Source organism: Podarcis tiliguerta (genome assembly GCF_965153285.1).
Source record: "Podarcis tiliguerta genome assembly, chromosome: 12".
NCBI lineage: Eukaryota > Metazoa > Chordata > Lepidosauria > Squamata > Lacertidae > Podarcis > Podarcis tiliguerta.
Window position 1 is genome coordinate 58255843 of NC_139545.1, and position 7249 is coordinate 58263091.

At 50.2% G+C, this 7249-nt stretch overlaps 1 protein-coding gene across 2 annotated transcripts in view; it reads left to right on the forward strand.

Annotated features, from left to right (window-relative positions):
• LOC310660977 (uncharacterized protein) overlaps positions 1-7249 on the forward strand; it is a 776342-nt gene that overhangs the window by 283383 nt on the left and 485710 nt on the right. The window lies entirely within an intron of this gene.

Here is a 7249-nt window from a genome sequence, read left to right on the forward strand (position 1 = left end):
TGGCTCTGTTCTCCCCAGCAGTTTGGGTGCCCTTGGACCCAAAAGTGCAGGGTTCACTGGCTAGGAGATTTGTTTATTTTTTAAAGTAATTTCTTTGGTGCATCCCAGGTCCCTCTGCATCTGAGCTGAAAGCAGCAACCCCCAGAGAATAAGATCCACGGGCAGCACTGCAGGGCTGTTGTGTTGCAGCTGGGCAAGGAAGGGGGTGGGAGCTCCTCTCTCAGCCCCCCCCCAATCACTCATGCAAAACCATGCTGCAGGTCTGCTACCTGATTTCCACCTCTAGAGGTACAAACCTTTCCAGAAATCACCTCCAGCCTGTTCACCATGCATGGGGAGCATTCAGTATTTGCATTCAGTATTTGGGGCAGGGTGATTCAAAGACTATTACCTGAAATATTGTTTTGTGCGTCTCCGTCTCTGAGAGGGAAGAGACTCCAGGAATGTCTGCACTTACCCAGGAATGAAGGTCAACAGAGACCATGGTGTCTTGGGGGGCTCACAGCAATAACCTGCCCCCCCCAACAGATCCTGCCTCCCCGTTAGCTTTCCAGGAAAGCCCTAAGTCAGTTTTGGGTCCAGCACAGAGCAAGACAGATCTCTGTGTCTCCAGCTGAGCTCTGACACCTGACTCTCCCATCCAGAGACCCCCTCACCTGTTGTTCTCCATCCTAGGATGACGTGGGGTCCAGCCAGGTAAGGGGGGGGGAAGGCCCATCCATTTGTCTCTGTGGCAACAGGGCCACCTCTTCTCAGGTGATAAGAGCAGTAAATTTGGGGTGGTGGTGGTAATATAATTTTTAATTAAAATTATAAAATTTTCACAATATTCTGCATATCCAACAGTTACATTGTCTCATAAATTGACTTCCCACCCCGCCTTCCACTGTGTTTCCCCACAAACTTTTTCTACTGCATTATATCTTAAAAAACAAATAAATTCTGAATTTCAAAAGTTTACCAGAGGATACATACTTTGGACGTGGGTGGCGCTGTGGGTAAAACCTCAGCGCCTAGGACTTGCCGATCGTAAGGTCGATGGTTCGAATCCCCGCGGCGGGGTGAGCTCCCGTCTTTCGGTCCCAGCTCCTGCCCACCTAGCAGTTCGAAAGCACCCTTAAGTGCAAGTAGATAATTAGGTACCGCTTTATAGCGGGAAGGTAAACGGCGTTTCCGTGTGCTGCGCTGGTGCTGGCTCGCCAGAGCAGCTTCGTCACGCTGGCCACGTGACCCGGAAGTGTCTCCGGACAGCGCTGGCCCCTGGCCTCTTTAGCGAGATGGGCACGCAACCCCAGAGTCGGTCACGACTGGCCCGTACGGGCAGGGGTACCTTTACTTTTACCTTTTACATACTTTGCAGGTACACATCCGTTTCACATTCGACTTCCCCTCCACCCCTCCAAGGTTTTCCCCTGCAGTTTCTGCATATTTGCTGCATATTATAAATATTCTACACTTCAACTTTTCCACACTGCACTCCAACTAGTTCTCAACTGCTGTTCTTCATCTAAATCCTACCCGCGTTTTTACATGTTCACAATAATTCTTTAACTATTCAACAAAAGGTTTCCACTCCTTCTGGAAATTAGCCTCTTTTTTATCTCCAATTTTCATAGTTACATTTGCCAATTTGGCATATTCCATCAGTTGTAACTGCCACTCTTATTTAGTAGGAATAATAATAATAATAATAATAATAATAATAATAATAATAATAATTTATTATTTATACCCTGCCCATCTGGCTGAGTTTCCCCAGCCACTCTGGGCAGCTTCCAAATGAATATTAAAAACAATACAGCATTAAATATTTAAAACTTCCCTAAACAGGGCTGCCTTCAGATGTATTTTAAAGAGAAGATAGCTGCTTATTCACATCTCAAGGGAGGGCGTTCCACAGGGCGGGCACCACCACCAAGAAGGCCCTCTGTCTGGTTCCCTGTAATGTCACTTCTCACAATGAGGGAACCGCCAGAAGGCCCTCAGCACTGGACCTAAGCATCCGGGCAGAACGATGTGAGTGGAGATGCTCCTCCTGATTTCGCCTTTTTGCGCATAAAGCTCCCTTGCTGCTGTCATAGAGTACAAATATAGGCCCATCTGTCTTCTTGAAACATCTGACCCAGTTAATAATAATAATAATAAATTTTATTTATATCCTGCCCTCCCCAGCCGAAGCCGGGCTCAGGGCGGCTAACAACAATCAAATAATCAAACAATCAAATAATCAAACATTCTAAAAACATTTCTTTATAAAAATTAATTAAAATCAAATTAATGGCAACCGTTAAGCAAAATTCTGTGCAGGTTGCCAGAGGAGGGAGTCAGGCTGCGCCCCAACCAAAGGCCTGGCGGAACAGCTCCGTCTTGCAGGCCCTGCGGAAAGATGTCAGGTCCCGCAGGGCCCTAGTCTCTTGGGACAGAGCATTCCACCAGATTGGAGCCACAGCCGAGAAAGCCCTGGCTCTAGTTGAGGCCAGCCTAACCTCTCTGAGGCCTGGGACCTCCAGGATGTTTTTATTTGCAGACCGTAGGTTCCTCTGTGGGGCATACCAGGAGAGGCGGTCCCGTAGCTACGAGGGTCCTAGGCGGTATAGGGCTTTAAAGGTTAAAACCAGCAACTTAAACCTGATCCTGTACTCCACCGGGAGCCGGTGCAGCTGGTATAGTACTGGATGAATGTGATCGCGCAGTGAAGACCCCATAAGGAGTCTCGCCGTGGCATTCTGCACCCGCTGGAGTTTCTGGGTCAGTCTCAAGGGCAGCCCCACGTAGAGCGAGTTACAATAATCCAGTCTGGAGGTGACCGTCGTGTGGATCACAGTGGCTAGGTCAGGGCGAGAGAGATTAGGAGCCAACTGCTTAGCTTGGCGGAGATGAAAAAATGCCACATTTGTTATAGCTGTAATCTGTGCCTCCATAGAGAGGGAGGTATCGAAGATTACACCCAAACTCTTAACGGACGGTGCTGGCACTAATTGCACCCCCGCTAGAGATGGGAGTTGCCCCCCCAATCCCATATCGTCCCGTCCCAGCCAGAGGACCTCTGTCTTCGAAGGATTTAACTTCAACCGGCTTCCACGTAACCAGCCAGCCACAGCTTCCAAACATCTGGACAGTGTGTCTGGGGCCGAGTCAGGATGGCCATCCATTAACAGATAGAGTTAGGTGTCATCAGCATACTGATGGCAACCCAGCCCAAAACTCTGGACAAGCTGGGCGAGGGGGCGCATAAAGATGTTAAAAAGCATCGGGGAGAATATCGCACCCTGAGGTACTCCACACACCAAGGAGTGGTGCGATGACAATCCCCCCCCCAAGCGCCACCCTCTGTCCCCGACCAGAGAGAAACGAGTGCAGCCATTGAAGGACTGTGCCCTGGATCCCCACGTCGGCAAGGCGGTGGTCCAGGAGTTCGTGATCGACCATGTCGAAGGCTGCTGACAGGTCTAGAAGAATCAGCAGCCCCGGCCCGCCTTGATCCAGCGGCCTGCGGAGATCATCTGTTAGGGCGACCAGAGCCGTCTCGGTCCCATGACCAGCTCGGAAGTCGGACTGGAATGGATCCAGAGCCAATGTTTCATCCAGAAACCTACCAAGCTGTTCAGCAACCGCTCTCTCAATCACCTTACCCAGGAATGGAAGATTCGAAACCGGGCAGTAATTGGATAGATCTAAGGGATCTATCCAATCTTTTCTTTAAGAGTGGGCGCACCACTGCCTCCTTCAGTTCCCCTGGGAATATCCCGGTGCCAAGGGACAAATTGATGATATCACCCAGGGGGGCCTGCACCTCCTCTGGACACGCTATAATCAGCCAAGACGGGCACGGGTCAAGAGGACAGGTGGTGGGCTTTCCAGCTCAGAGGAGTCTGTCCACATCGGCTGGGGATATCCGGTCAAAGCGGTCCAATACTGGACCCGAGGACAGTCGAGGGGCCTCCAGTTCCTTTATTGTATCCAAATTGGCAGGGAGGTCATGGCGGAGCAACAGGACCTTCTCCGCAAAAAAGCTCGCAAATGCCTCACAGCTGTGTGTCAGATTGTTATTTAAATTAGGCTGTCCTTCAAGGGACGTTAAAGACCTAATTATACTAAATAATTGTGCTGGGCGAGAGCTAGCGGATGCAATGGAGGCCGAGAAGTAAGACTTCTTAGCAGCCTTCACCGCCATCTCGTAGGTTTTCATAAAAGCCCTATAAGATGTTCTTGAGGCTCCGTCACAGGCACCCCGCCATATTCGCTCTAGCCGTCTAAGGTCCCGCTTCATTTTCCGAACTCCTCGGTAAACCAGGGAGCCCAGTTTCTGCGGGGTCGCAGAGGGTGCTTAGGTGCGATCTCATCGATGGCTGCCAGGAGCTGGATATTCCAGCCCTCAACAAGCTCAGTCAATGAGTCGCCAGGGGGAGCAAGGTCCCGCAAGGCTTGGCGGAATCTATCAGGGTCCATCAGCCTCTGCGGGCGAGCCCAAATCGGCTCACCACCTAAGCAGGGTGGGGATGGAAAGTCAATCCTGGCTTTCAGAGCGTAGTGATCAGACCATGGCACCTTCATCGAAGGAGACATGATCACATCTATACCGATGCCAAAGATCAAATCTAGCGTGTGGCCTGCTTGATGTGTGGGGCCCAAAACAAACTGGGAGAGCCCTAGTGTCGCCATGGAAGACACCAGGTCCAGAGGCTGTGAGGAGGGAGTGGCATCAGCATGGATGTTGAAGTCCCCCAATACCAATAGGTTAGGGAACTCCATGGCCCAGCCGGGCACTGCCTCCAGCAGGCCTGACAGGGTGACTGCTGGTGCGCTAGGTGGCCGGTACACCAGCCAGACAGCCAAGCTCACCTCGGAGCCCCACACTAGGCCAACACATTCAATGCCGGGGATCGATGGCAGAACCCCGAAAGAACAATCTTCCCGGATTAATAATGCCACCCCTCCCCCCCGGCCCACAGTCCGTGACTGGTGGAGGACGGAGAAACCCGGGGGCGCCATCTCTCTTAAGGTAACAGTATCCCCTTCACGCACCCAGGTCTCTGTCACACAAGCCAGGTCAACCCCCTGCGAGGTGAAGAAATCTCGCAGGGTGGCGGTTTTGTTGCCTATAGACCTGGTATTGCACAGCACCAGTGATGGAGGCGAGTAATCCTTGCTCACCCTACCCTTGTCCCTCGGGATGGGGCGCAGATTGGAAGGGGTATGAGCATATCCATATCTCAATCCCCTTCGCCTATAACATCTGCCCCCACCGCCATACCTCCCTCGCCCCTCCACGGTAGCAATCCCAAGCCTCATACAAGCCTCCATTTACAGAATAGAAAAACAAACCAAACCAAAAACAATTATACCTAAACAAAACCAATCCCCACCCCAAACCACCAAAAAACGGAACACAATAAAAATACATAGATAAAAACCACTGTTCACGGTGGTACAACAAAGTAAAAAGTAAAAACACCTTTAAAACACTTTAAAATATATAAAAACATTTTTAACATTTGCTGCAGCAGCACCAGTGTCCTTAAAACTGTAGTGGAGGTGAGTCTGGGCCCCGCCCCCCAGGCCAGGTGGAATCAGCCTGAGGAGGGAGCGGCCTTCCCCAACACTCAGGGTGCAGCAGCAGCAGCAGTTATCCCTGAAGAAATGCTTCCGGGTATTTTGTGGGGAGCATCACCTTAAGTAATTTAAGTAAACCTTAAGTAAACCTGCATTATATCTTTATTACACAAAGTTTCTCTATTGCAGTTATTTTATCCTTCTTCTTCTTCCGGGGCTTTTATCTTGAATTTTGAATCCTGCCTGCGATTTTGTCAGAGTGGTAAATCCTCAGGCAGCTAACATGTTCCTTAAATTGCAAATGTTAACCCCCTCCTCAAAGTCCTGGCCATGGCCATATTCACAACATGCCAGTTACCGGAAAGTGAAAGAATAAAAGAGTATTGTGGTGGCATTATGGGTTTGTTAGAGCAGAGCTGAGGAACCCCACGGCTTCTCCTGGGGACGATCTATTCAGGGAGGCTCTCTACTCTCGGAGCAGCCGAGAAGGTGATCTCCCTACCTGGCCCTCCTCCCCAGCTGCTGGCCCTCCTGCTCTTGAGGAAGCTAGTCTTTCCCCACCTTTGGTCATCAGAGAGAAGCCTGCCCTGCCCACCCCATGAGGACTGGCGGCTTGTGGGCTCAATCCACCAGAGGGGGGGGGGCTAGATTAAATCCTGGGCCAACAAGGGTGACAGAGCCCCCAGAAAGGACAGAAGCAACGGAGTTGCTCCCTTTGGGAAGATCTGCTCTGGGTGTTAAAGGAAGGGCAAGGAGCACCTCCACAACGTCTTCTATGGGGATGGTCTTACCCTAATGCTTTTAACTGGTTTTTAACTGGGTTTTTTTAAATGTGTGTGTGTTGTTTGTTGGTTTTGGGAGGAGGGAAAGTGAAAGTGATCTGCCATGGGCAATTTCTGAGAATTCAGATGGTTAGAAAGAACACCCTGCCTAGGTCCTGAAGCCAACAGATAGGGAGGGTGTGTTGCTTTTCTGGCTGGCCATTTCCATCTTTCATTTGAGTGATCTTTAATGCAAAACAGGATACTAATCTCTCTGCTCTTGGCAAACAGTAAGAACATAAGAACATATGAAGAGCCCTTCTGGATCTGGCCAGCCGCCCATCGAGTCACAAACTCATAGAACTGGAGAGTTGGAAGGGACCCCCAGGATCATCTAGTCCAACCCCTTGCAAGGCAGCTGTCCCATATAGCGACCAAACCTGCAAGCTTGGCCTTATCAGCACCATGCTCTAAGCAATAGAGCTGTCGAGTCCAGCCTCTTGTTCTCACAGTGACCAGCCAGATGCTCCCAAGGGAAGCCTGCAAGCAGGAGCTGAGCTCAAGAACAACTCCCCTGCCCCCTGGAGTTTCCAGCAGCTGCAATTCAGAAGCATGACTGCCTCCGACTGTGGCTAACTCCAGCTGTGCACAAACATTATTTCACATGCAGAGAACTGGAGTGAAACATATGTGCTGTGAAGGCAACAAGTGTGTGTTTGTAAATGTATCTGGCATATAGGTATATTCATCAGAGTGGCATTGATGATGATGATGAGGATGAGGATGAAATACATAATAAGAACAAAAACCAATAATCCCCCTTGCACAACACATATAAAAGCACTTTGGATGTCCATCCACCAAAGGCCTTGTTGGAGAGGACCGTTTTTGCCTGGCACCTAAAGATGCATAATGAAGGTGCCAGGCGAGTCTCT